Genomic DNA, 12,806 nt, shown 5'->3' with positions numbered 1-12,806 from the left:
TTCATCGCTGTGCGCGGGCCTCTCACTATCGCGGCCTCTCTTGTTGCGGAGCACAGGCTCCAGACGCGCAGGCTCAGTAATCGTGGCTCACGGGCCCAGTTGCTCCGCGGCATGTGGGATCCTCCCAGACCAGGGCTCAAACCTGTGTCCCCTGCATTGGCAGGCGGATTCTCAACCACTGCGCCACCAGGGAAGCCCTAGAATTTCTTTAGAGTGAGTTTGTGGTGGGCTGGGCGTCTCTTCTCTGCACGCTTTGTTAATCCTGGCCAAATGAGGAGGGTTTCATGGAACCACCCCTAGAACTTGACTTTTGTGTCTGGGGACACACGAGGCTGGTCTCTGGCTCGGGCCTGACAATGCCTAAAGGTGAGAGGTACTCGGGAGCTGTCTGTGGACAGAGGGTCTCTGCAGGTTGTGGCTTTGCCAGTAGGTGAATTAGGTGAGGTGAGCCAGACTATAACCATTTGACAAGGGCTGGATTTGCACCTTCATGGTTGCTGGCACGGCTGAGGAAAACTGTACCAGTAATGTGGGACTCTTGTCCTTTTTAAAAAATCTGCCGTATCACCACCCCTCCATCTCCCCACCCTCCTCTCCCCCAAGTTAGATGCCACAGAGTCCTGCAAGAGGGGGCAGAGGAAAAGCCAGGAAGAGAGAAGAAACAGAAGACATCCTTCTCCCTGCCTTTCTCCATTTAAACATCTAAGCCTAAATCAGGCCTGACCGGTAGAAAGAGGAAAGAAGCTTTTAGTCCCGTGAGACAATATCATGTTTATTTGGATCAGACTTCAGTTTTAAATACCCACATAAAGGGAATTAATTTGGTTAGTGACCAAGAGAAACTGAAAGGCTCTGGGCTCTGCTTGAGACTTCCTCTGAGTCAGGGCAGAACAATTCAGCAGAACAGGGTAAACGACAGTTATCGAAGAAAACGTAATCTGCTCCTGTCAGCACCCGTCCACGTCCAGCTCATCCAAAAGCAGTTATGCTCTGATGACTCTTGCATCCTCCAGCAGCTACAGCTTATGCAAAAGCAAAGTCATGATTTGGAAGAGGGGCAAAGGGCAAAGGCTAGAAAGAAAAGCCCTGGACTTCAGACTTCTGATGAGAGATATGTCACATACTCCCTGTGTTGTACGTATGAGGAAGTTAGCACCTGGAGAGGGTAAGTGATGTATCTTAGATCACACAGTGTACATAGTGGCAGACACTAAGAAGGAACCAAGACTGTCTGGCTCCAAATCCCAAATGGAAGAGGGAATGATCTGGAAGGGACTTGCACTGTGGCGAAGGCAGGGCTCAAGAGCCAGTGGACACCACAAACCGGTGACAGAACAGTTCACAGGGTGAAGTAGTTTTATCATCTGTGTGAAGCCAACCATACACATGAGTGGAGGAAATGGTGTGTAGCTTTTTTAAAATAATTAATTTATTAATTTATTTATTTATTTTTGGCTGCTCTGGGTCTTCGTTGGTGTGCGCAGGCTTTCTCTAGTTGCGGCGAGCGGGGGCTACTCTTCGTTGTGGTGCACGGGCTTCTCATTGCGGTGGCCTCTCTTGTTGTGGAGCATGGGCTCTAGGCACGTGGGCTTCAGCAGTTGTGACACGCAGGCTCAGTAGTTGTGGCTCACGGGCTCTAGAGCGCAGGCTCAGTAGTTGTGGTGCACGAGCTTAGTTGCTCCACGACATGTGGGATCTTCCTGGACCAGGGCTTGAACCTGTGTCCCCTGCATTGGCAGGAGGATTCTTAACCACTGCACCACCAGGGAAGCCCCTTAGCTTGACTTTTCAATGCATTATTTTTGCAATACATTATGGGTTTTTGAAATGTATTGTTTTTGTCTAATTTAATAATTCTTTGTACATTTTCCATGTAGGTCCTCCTTTATTGTTAACCTTTAACTGTCTCATTTTTATAACTTTTTTGAGAGAGAGTACTGCTCTAACAATCTGTATCAGCAAGAAGAAAGGACTCTAAGGTTCTTTCTGGCAGTGGAGGTGGTGGGGAAGCAGAACCATCTTGGTGTAGATCTATGAAATGAAGAGTATACAACAAAGCAAAAAAAATCAACCAATTAAAAGGTCCTAAGTCAAGATCCCTTTTTGAGACAAATACCTTATGGTATTGCTTATATGTGGAATCTAAAAAGATGGTGCAAATGAACTTATTCACAAAACAGAAATAGAGTCACAGATGTAGAAAACAACCTTATGGTCATCAAGGGGGAAGGAGGTGGGGAGGGATAAATTGGGAGATTGGGATTGATATATACACATTACTGTATATAAAATAGATAACTAATAAGGACCTACTGTATAGCGCAGGGCACTCTACTCAATACTCTGTAATGGCCTATATGGGAAAAGAATCAAAAAAGAGTGAATATATGTATATGTATAACTGACTCACTTTGCTGTACACCTGAAACTAACACAACATTGTAAATCAACTATACTCCAATAAAAATTATAATAGCTGAAAAAATAGCTGACAACTACCCAAATTTGATGAAAAACATTATTCTACACATCCAAGAAGCTCAATGGACTCCAAGCAGGATGAACACAAAACAAAGAGATCTATACCCAGACATATTACAGTAAAAATGCTGAAAGACAAAGAGAAAATCTTGAAAGAACAAGAGAAAAATTACTCGTCACATAAAAGAAGACCCCAAAGGATTAACAGTTGACCCCTCATCAGAAACAATGGGGGCCAGAAGGCAGTGGGATAACATATTCAAAGTACTGGGAAAAAAACACTGTCAAACAGGAACCTTATATCCAGCAAAGCTATCTTTCAAAAGTGAAGACATAATACAGAGGTTTTCAGATAAATAAAAACTGAGAGAATTGTTGTTCTAACAGCCACTTGCTAAGAAATACTAAAAGAAGTTCTTTGGCTAAGAGCAAATGACCTCAGAATGTAACTCGAGTCCACATGAAAAAATAAATAGCACCAGTAAATGTTAAGTAATGATAAAAGACAGCAGAAATGCCTATTTCTTCTACTTTCTTCTCTTAACTAATTTTAAAAGCAGTATATATATATATATATATGTGTGTGTGTGTGTGTGTGTATATATGTATTATTGGGCCTAGAGCATATAGAAATGTAAAATATTTGACAACAACAGCACAAAAGATATGATGGGAGCAAAGCTGCCTTGGAGTAAGGAAATGATACCAGATGGTAACTCAATTCCACAGGAGCAAATGAAGAGACTTAGAAATGGTAAATAAGAAGGTTAGTATAACAAACTCTATATGTACTTTCTCTCCTCTCAGTTTCCTTACAAGACATAAAATTATATAAAGTAACAATTATAACAGTGTATTTTTGGATTTGTAACACATATAGATGTAATATGTTTAACAATAATAGCACAAAATGGAGGAAAAGGAAATAGAGCTATATAGGAGCAACATTTCTACATCTTACTAGAATTAAGTTAGAATACATTTGAAATATTCTGATTAGTTAAGATACATATTGTAAGTCCTGGTGTAACCACAAGGAACATAATGAAAACACACAGTGAAAAAAATCATTACTAGAATTAAAATTTTACGTAAGAAAATATTCATTTAATGCAAAAGAAAGAGGTAAAAGAGGAATAGAGGGAAAGAGAGATGGGACATATAGGAAACAAAAAGTAAAAAAGCAAATGTAAATCAAGTATATCAATAATAACATTAAATATGAATGAATTAAACAATCCAATCAAAAGGCAGAGATTGACAGACTAGATTAAAAAAAGATCCAATTATATGGTGACTACAGGAGACACACTTCAGATTCAGAGATACAAATAACTTGAAAATAAAAGAGTGAGAAAAGATATATGTGCAAACAGCAGCCATAAGAAAGCTGGAGTGGTTTTACTAATATCAGACACAATAGACTTAAAAAAAAAGTTACTAGAGATAAAAAGGGACATTTTATAATGACAAAAGGGTCAGTCCATTAGGATATGCATCTAAGAACAGAGCCCCAAAATACATGAAGCAAAACTGATAAAATTGAAGGGACAAATAGACAACTCAATAGTAATAGCTGGAGATGTCAATACCCCACTTCCAAAAATGGTTAGAACAACTAGACAGATGTTCCACAAGGTAACAGAAGAATTGAAAAACAATTTAAACCCACTAGACCTCAAAAATGTCCATAGAACACTCCATGAAAAAACAATAGGGCCTCCCCTGGTGGCGCAGTGGTTGGGAACCTGCCTGCCGGTGCAGGGGACACGGGTTTGAGCCCTGGTCCGGGAAGATCCCACATGCCATGGAGCAACTAAGCCCACGCGCCACAACTACTGAGCCTGCAGTCTAGAGCCTGCGAGCCACAACTACTGAGCCCATGTGCTGCATCTACTGAAGCCCGCACGGCCTAGAGCCCGTGCTCTGCAACAAGAGAAGTCACCGCAATGAGAAGCCTGCACACCACAACGAAGAGTAGCCCCCACTCACCACAACTAGAGAAAGCCCGTGCGCAGCAACAAAGACCCAATGCAACCAAATATAACTAATAAATTAATTAATTTAAAAAAACCCAAAAAACAAAACAAAACAAAAAAAACAATAGAATACATATTCTTCTCAAGTGCACATGAAACATCCTCTAGGATACACCACATTTTAGGCCACAGGGCAAGTCTCAAAATGCTTAAAAGAATTGCAACATGCTACATAAGTTTTCTGACCACAGTGGAATTAATTAAAAGTCAAATATAGAAATTTGGGGAATTCACATATGTTCTGGATATTAATTCTTTATCAGATATATAATTTGCAAATATTTATTCCCTTTCTGTGGGTTGACTTTTTAACTCTGTTGATAGTGTCTTTTGATCCACAGTTTTTTTCATTTCCATAAAGTCCAATTTGTTTATTTTTCTTTTGTTACCTGGGCCTTTGGTGTCATATCCGAGAAATCATTGCCAAGTCCAACATTATAAAATTTTGCTCTATGTATCTCCTAAGACTTTTATAGTTTTAGGTCTTACATTTAGGCCATGGATCCATTTTATGTGAATTTTTAAAAAATATTTATTTATTTATGTTGCACTGGGTCTTAGTTGTGGCACGTGGGACATTTAGTTGCAGCATGCAGACTTCTTACTTGCAGCATGTGGATTCTGAGTTGCAGCATGCGTGTGGGATCTAATTCCCTGACCAGGGATCGAACCCAGGCCCCCTGCATTGGGAGTGTGGAGTCTTACCCACTGGACCACCAGGGAAGTCCCTTGTGTGAATTTTGTATATGGTATTAGGTAAGGGTTCAATTTGTTCTTTTGCATGTGGCTATCCAGCACCATTCATTGAAAAGAATGTGTTCCCCCATTGAATGACCTTGGCACCCTTGTCAAAAATTATTACATTATTATTATACATGCAAGGATTTATTTCTGGGCTCTCTATTCTATTCCATTGGTCTATATGTCTGTCTTTATCCCAGTACCACACTGTTTTGATTACTGTAGCTTTGTAGTAAGATTTGAAATCAGGAAGTGTGAGTCCTCCAGGTTTGTTCTTCTTTTTCAGTATTGTTTTTGGCTATTTGGGGTCTCTTGAAAATCCATATGACTTTTAGGAGGGTTTAACCAGGGCAATAAGCAAGCAAATGAAAATCATCCAGATTGGAGAGGAAAAGGTAAAACAATCTCATTCACAGATGACATGATCTTGTATATAGAAAATCCTAAAGAATCCACTTAAACAAAAAATTAGCTCAATATACAAAAATCAGTTATGTTTCTACCCTAGCAAGGAACAGTCTGAAAATTAAATTAAGTAACGATTCCATGTACAACAACATCAAAAAGAATAAAATACTTAGAAATATCGTTAATAAAACAAGTATAAAACTTGTACTCTGAAAACTATAAAATATTGTTGAAAGAAATTTAAGAAGACCTAAATAAGTGGGAAGACATCCCATATTCATGGATTGGAAGATTTAATATTGTAAGATGGTGATACTCTCCAAATTGATCTACAGATTCAATGGAATTTCTTTGGGATCCATTCAGTGGGAAGGGCCTTGAGCTCACAACTATACACACTCCCAAAGACCAGTACATTTGAGAACACATTTAAATACACATTTTGAAAACAAAGGAAGTTATTCTATTCACTCAGAAGAATGGAAAGGATAAAGGGGTCATGATGGTTGTTGAAGCAGTAGTATTTTTGTTGTTGTTAGCTATGTTTTTAACTCTTATAATATGTAACAGAGTTCTGTTGATTATGAAGGGGCTGATTTCTTCTTTAGTACACAGTGTATTTTTTGTTGTTCTTTATACTGTAAATAATGTTATACACAACAGTTTTATGCTATATTTCACAATAAATTTAAAAATTAGTAGAAAATACATTTTTTTTTGGCTGTGTTGGGTCTTCATTGCTGTGCACGGGCTTCCTCTAGTTGTGTCGAGCAGGGGCTACTCTTTGTTGCGGTGTGTGGGCTTCTCATTGCGGTGGCTTCTCTTTGTTGCGGAGCACAGGCTCTAGGCACGCGGGGTTGTGGCTCACGGACTTAGTTGCTCTGTGGCATGTGGGATCTTCCCGGACCAGGGATCGAACCCGTGTCCCCTGCATTGGCAGGCAGATTCTTAACCACTGTGCCACCAGGGAAGTCCCAGAAAATACATTTTTAATTTAAATTTTATTTCATACAGTTAACATCTGCAGTACTGGCTCATTACAAAACCCCTAGACTGTAATCTGAGTCAAATCATCTTGCAGCTAGAGCTTTAAATTGTGTGCAGAAAGCCTCTCTGAGGTCTCTGCTGAATTTAAAACAGTGGATTGCTAGGACAGAAAACTAAATTTGAAAGGATACTAGAGGATGGTCTAAATTTCCTGGGCAGATAGATATACAGGATGAAGGCAGGAGATTGAAAGGAAAATGCCTCATTGTTCACATTGGTTGATGAGAATGTCCGGAAGAAAGAAACTTCTTGCTAAAGGGTTGGGGTGGTTCTGGTAGTATCAGCTCAAGGCGAGAAATGTCTATAGCAACTGTGATTGGCTTGGGCAAAATGGGCAAATTGCTGTGTAGAATTGCTATGCGTTTGAACTCTATAATCCAGATGGAGAGAATAGCCCTTAAGTGGGAATGTTTCCATGACAATTGCTAAGAGTTCAGAGTAGCATGTGTATCCTCTTTCTCTTTTAATTGTAGGAAAATCAGTATCCATAAAGAACCTGTAGCTGATGATATGGAAGCTAAAGTGGGCTTTGGAGACTTGGGAAGACAGAAAGAGACCATAAAATGGAGACTGACTGATCCTCAGACCTAGACTCAACTTGTACCACTTCCAGGGGAGACAACATGCTGAGGACCGGTGTGCAGAAAGTGGTGACTCCTTGAAATAGGAAGGCATGGTAGGAGGTTGGGGTTAGGGTTCTGGTCTATATTTTCCTTTTTTAAAAAAAATTTTTATTGGAGTATAGTTAACTTACAATGTTGTGTTACTTTCTGCTGTACAGCAAAGTGAATCAGTTATACATATACATATATCCACTCTTTTTTAGATTATTTTCCCATACAGGTCATTAGAGAGTATTGAGTAGAGTTCCCTGTGCTATACAGTAGGTCCTTATTAGTTATCTATTTTATATATAGTAGTGTGTATATGTCAATCCCAAACTCCCAGTTTATCCCTCCACCCCTGGAACCATAAGGTTGTTTTCTACATCTGTAACTCTATTTCTGTTGTGTAAATAAGTTCATTTGTACCATTTTTTTTAGATCCCACAAATATCATATGATATTTGTCCTTCTCTGTCTGACTTACTTCAGTCAATATGACAATCTCTAGGTCCACCCACGTTGCTGCAAATGGCATTATTTCGTTTTTTTTATGGCTGAGTAATATTCCATTGTTATATGGTCTATATTTTCTGCTGGTATGAATTAAATACTAATCCCCATACATGAAAAGGTGTCTGGCAGACAGAGCGGCACCGGGCTTCAGCTGTGCCTGCTTGGGCTGTGCCTCTTCCTGCCGCAGACAGACTCCAGCCCTGGAAAAACTCAGATCAGCTGCGGGCAGCCCAGGCCGGCCTTTTCCCTCTGCCCAGCGTTCCTCTCCTGACCCAGACTTCAGGCGGGCTCTGCGCTCTCAGGACTGCCCAGGACTCCGGTGTGAACTCGGGCAGGCAGGTGTCGAGCTGGGCCCCGGGACTGGGGCTCCAGAGCCCCGCACCCCCTCGCTCCTCCGGCACTGACACCGGGAAGCAAGACTGAGGCCGCAGCTCCTCCTCTCTGTACCCACCCCTCCTGTGGACACCTTGTACTCTGCCTGGCCCTCCCCAGGGCTCACAGAGTAAAAACCTTTCGGACTTCACTTAGTATGATAATCTCTAGGTCCATCCATATTGCTACAAATGGCATTATTTCATTCTTTTTTTATGACTAATATTTCAATGTGTGTATATATATATATATATATACCACATCTTCTTTATTCATCTGTCGCTGGACATTTAGGTTGCTTCCATGTCTTGGCTATTGTAAATAGTGTTGTAATGAACATTGGGGTTGCATGTATCTTTCTGAATTATGCTTTTCTCTGGATATATGCCTAGGAGTGGGATTGCAGGATCATATGGTAGCTATATTTTTAGTTTTTTAAGAATTCACTTCTTCTTAACAATTATTTTTAGATTAGTAAGGAAAATTTCATGAGACATTAAACAAAACTAGTCATCAACTTATTTGTCGAGAATCAGGTAAGTATCAAAAATATCACAGGGACTTCCCTGGCAGTTCAATGGTTGAAACTCCACACTTCCAATGCAGGGGCGCATGTTAGATCCCTGGTTGGGGAGCTAGGATCCAACATGCCCCGTGGCGGCCAAGAAAATTAAAAAAAAAAAAAAAAAAATCACAAAAGCAAAGAGTGCAAGAAGCTAAAAACATGGTTCTTGTCTCTCTTTTTCACTACGGTACTTGACATGCATTAAGCAATTCATTTCTAATTGTACATTTTGTTTATAGGTTGGATTTATAATTTTATAATCTTTTTTTTTTTTGGCCACACCGCGGGGCATGCAGAATCTTATTTCCCCAACCAGGGGTGGAACCTGCACTCCCTGCACTGGAAGTGTGGAGTCTTAACCACTGGACCACCAGGGAAGTCCCCTACAGTTTTATAATCTTAACCATCTAGTAGAGATAATATAAGTTTGTTTGACTAGTAAACCTAGGTAGAAAAAAATTGTATGTCTGCATTATATGTAATGCTGACAACTCTGAAGACATGCCTATTTTTTATTTTACCAACAATTAGAAAACTAACTTTATTTATCAAAATTACACCAGATCACATGAATTTAAAAAAAATTTGGGTTATTGTCTATATTTCTGAGAGTTTTAGGAATACTTAATTTATATGAGCACTCACTTATCTCTAAGCCAATTTGAATAGAACTCCTTTAAGGGATTTTATAAATAAATTTGGTAATACCATCTGGAGGTAGAAAAATATCACTTATACATAATACACACATACACACACACACACACATACACACGTAACATACAGCCAGACAAATACAGAGATCTTACAGCTTTTGCTTTAAAATTTTAACCATGTGTCAGGTATATTAATATAAAACTCACTAGTTCATAAAAGAACACTTGGATCAAAATTGTGCTTCTGGCAGATGGAATAAGTTAAGGTTACCCACTCAGATGGCTAAACCACTTTACTAATATCTGTGGAGAAGATCTTTAAGTTTCTTTTTTTTTGGCTGCTTTGGGTCTTTGTTGCTGCGCGCGGGCTTTCTCTAGTTGCGGCGAGCGGGGGCTACTCTTCGTTGCAGTGTGCAGGTTTCTCATTGTGATGGCTTCTCTTGCTGTGGAGCACGGGCTCTTAGGCTTGTGAGCTTCAGTAGTTGCAGCACATGGGCTCAGTAGTTGCGGCGTGCGGTCTCAGTAGTTGTGGCGCACGGGCTTAGTTGCTCTGTGGCATGTGGGATCTTCCTAGACCAGGGATCATACCTGTGTCCCCTGCATTGGCAGGCAGATTCTTAACCACTGCGCCACCAGGGAAGTCCTTTAAGATTTTTCATTTGTCCAGTTTCCAAGTAGCTCCTTAAAAAAAAAAAAAAAAGTGACTATCAAGTGACTTGAAACCAAAACCAATAAGCCTTTTATGACTAAAACATGGATGCAAGGTGCATCCTCAAAGAGAGTGCAAAAGGTGCAGCCCTCCCAATATCTAGAGCCACTCCCAAAGATGGCTAAAAGATAGAAAGACTTAGACAACCCTCCACCCCAGAGCAGGCAACAGCCTCTAGGACGCTAGCCACAAAATGGGTGAAACCTACATTTCTGCCCCTGTATACTTTGGGGGCCCCTAATCTGACAATTGGCCCCTGCACCTGCAGAACCTGCATGCCCTAATGGGGAAAACCAAGTCAAGTTCTCAGGGCACAGAAAGAGAAACAAACAGGAAAACAATCCTTTCCTAGGAGGGAAAGGATTGACAACCAGTGGGTACCCTCAAACCAAATTTTAACCAGAGTCATAATCCAGAGAACTAATTTTTTCAAATGTTTCTCTCCTGCTTATCTGAATTTGGAAAGGAAAAGACTCTTACCACCTTCACTTGACAGGTCCCCACAGGTAGAGATCTGAGAGATTAATGAGGTAAGAATTCTTACCTCTGTTGGTTTTTGTCAGGGGTCCAAGATCTCTTTATTACAGCTTCCAGACCCAGCAAGGTGTTCCCAGCTGAAGGAGTGCCTGTGTGGGCACCAGAAACTGGAGGGGAAGAAAAAGTTTTCTTTGATCCTCCTAGAGTCTGAAAATTAAACCAACAGAAAAAAGATTAACAAAAGACAGGCATACAAATTTACTTCATGTAAATTTTACGTAACGTGGGAGTCTTCACAAGGAAATGAAGACCCGAAGAAATAGTTAAACCTGAGTATTTTTAAGCTAGGCTTGATGAAGGGTGGACAGGTGTGGAGGACTATGATAGGTTAAGGAACATGGTACGTGCAGTAAAACTGGAGGAAACCTAGCAAGGCCTAACTGTTAGCATCTCAGCATCCCTTTATCTTCAGAGATAAGGACGCTCCTTTCCTCTGAGTATAGGGAGGGCATCTCTCACATGAGGGGTTCATGACTGTGACAGGGGAGAAGTGGGGTGGTTAGAGGGACCTTCCTGCTTCAGCCATTTTCTCAAACTCCTTCAGCTTAAAATATTCAATAAAAAAAATTTAAAAAAAAAATTCAATATACCGAGCTTCCATATTTGGGGTAGCTTATTAAAAATATCACCCCCCCCCAAATTGATCTGTAGATTCAATGTAACCCCAATCCAAATCCCATCAGCTGTCAAATTAATTCTACAATTAGTAAAAAAAAAATTACAAAGAATCTAGAATAATCAGAACAATTTTGAAAGAGGGTAAAGTTGGAAGACTTACATTACTGAATTTTAAGATTATACCAAAAAGCTACTATAATCAAGACAGTGTTGTGGGCGTACAAATATAGACACATAGATCAACTGAACAGAGTAGAGACCATATATAGCCCATTGGTTTTTTTTAAAAAAACATTTTTGCTTTTCTTTTATTTATTTATTTATTTGGTTATACCGGGTCTTAGTTGCGGCAGGCGGGCTCCTTAGTTGTGGCATGCATGTGGGATCTAGTTCCCTGACCAGGGATCTAACCCAGGCCCCCTGCATTGGGAGCGTGGAGTCTTATCCACTGGACCACAAGGGAAGTCACCTAGCCCATTGCCTTTTGACAAAGGGGCCAAAGTAATTCGACAGGGGGAAAGGATAGTTTTTTTTCAACAATTGTTGCTGGAACAATTCGATATTTATATGTAAAACCCATAAAACTCCACTCTTATCTCACATCACGCACAAAAAATTAAATCAAAATAGGGTTTAGGCCTTAACAATGTAATTTAAAATCCTAAAATTATCAGTAGAGAACATCTTGGTGACATTAGGGTAGGTAAAGATTTCTTAGATAGGATGCAAAAAATACACTCTATAAAAGAAAAAGTTGATAAAATGAACTTCCTCAAAGTTAAATACTTCTGCTCTTTAAAAATACTGTCAAGAAAATAAAGGAAGCCATAGACTGAGAGAAAATAATCATAATGCATATATCCAACAAAGGATCTGTAAGCAGAATACATAAAGAACTCTTATTTAACAATAACAAGACAAGCAATCCTCCAAAATGGGCAAAAGTTTTAAAGACATTTTGCTAAAGAAGCACATGTGTATAATAAGCACGTGAAAAGATGCTTACCATCATTAGACCTAAGAGAAATGCAAATTTAAATAACAATGAGGGACTTCCCTGGTGGTGCAGCGGTTAACAATCCTCCTGCCAATGCAGGGGGCACAGGTTCAAGCCCTGGTCTGGAAAGATCCCACATGCCGCAGAGCAACTAAGCCCGTGTGGCACAACTACTGAGCCTGCGCTCTAGAGCCCGCGAGCCACAACTACTGAAGCTTGCGCACCTAGAGCCTGTGCTCCGCAACAAGAGAAACCACCACAATGAGAAACCTACGTACCGCAGTGAAGAGTAGCCCCCACTCGCAGCAACTAGAGAAAGCCTGCGCGCAGCAAAAAATAAATAGATAAATTAATTTTTTTTTTATACTGCAGGTTCTTATTAGGCATCAATTTTATACACATCAGTGTATACATGTCAATCCCAATCGCCCAATTCAGCACACCACCATCCCCACCTCACTGCAGTTTTCCCCCCTTGGTGTCCATATGTCCATTCTCTACATCTGTGTCTCAACTTC

The 12,806-nt window shown here is 40.3% G+C and overlaps 1 long non-coding RNA gene across 2 annotated transcripts in view; it reads left to right on the top strand.

Moving 5' to 3' along the window:
• LOC130709234 (uncharacterized) overlaps positions 1–12,806 on the top strand; it is a 39,412-nt gene that overhangs the window by 14,369 nt on the left and 12,237 nt on the right. The window contains exon 3 of one of the 2 annotated variants that reach the window (XR_009009744.1): positions 7,190–7,392. The exons of the other annotated variant lie outside the window; for it this stretch is intronic. This is a non-coding gene — a long non-coding RNA (uncharacterized LOC130709234). The remainder of the gene's footprint in view (positions 1–7,189; positions 7,393–12,806) is intronic. 2 annotated transcript variants of the gene reach the window in all.

The sequence above is a fragment of the Balaenoptera acutorostrata genome, chromosome 1 (assembly GCF_949987535.1).
Source record: "Balaenoptera acutorostrata chromosome 1, mBalAcu1.1, whole genome shotgun sequence".
Lineage (NCBI taxonomy): Eukaryota > Metazoa > Chordata > Mammalia > Artiodactyla > Balaenopteridae > Balaenoptera > Balaenoptera acutorostrata.
Note: the sequence above shows the minus strand (reverse complement) of the source record. Positions and strands in the feature narration are given on the sequence as shown.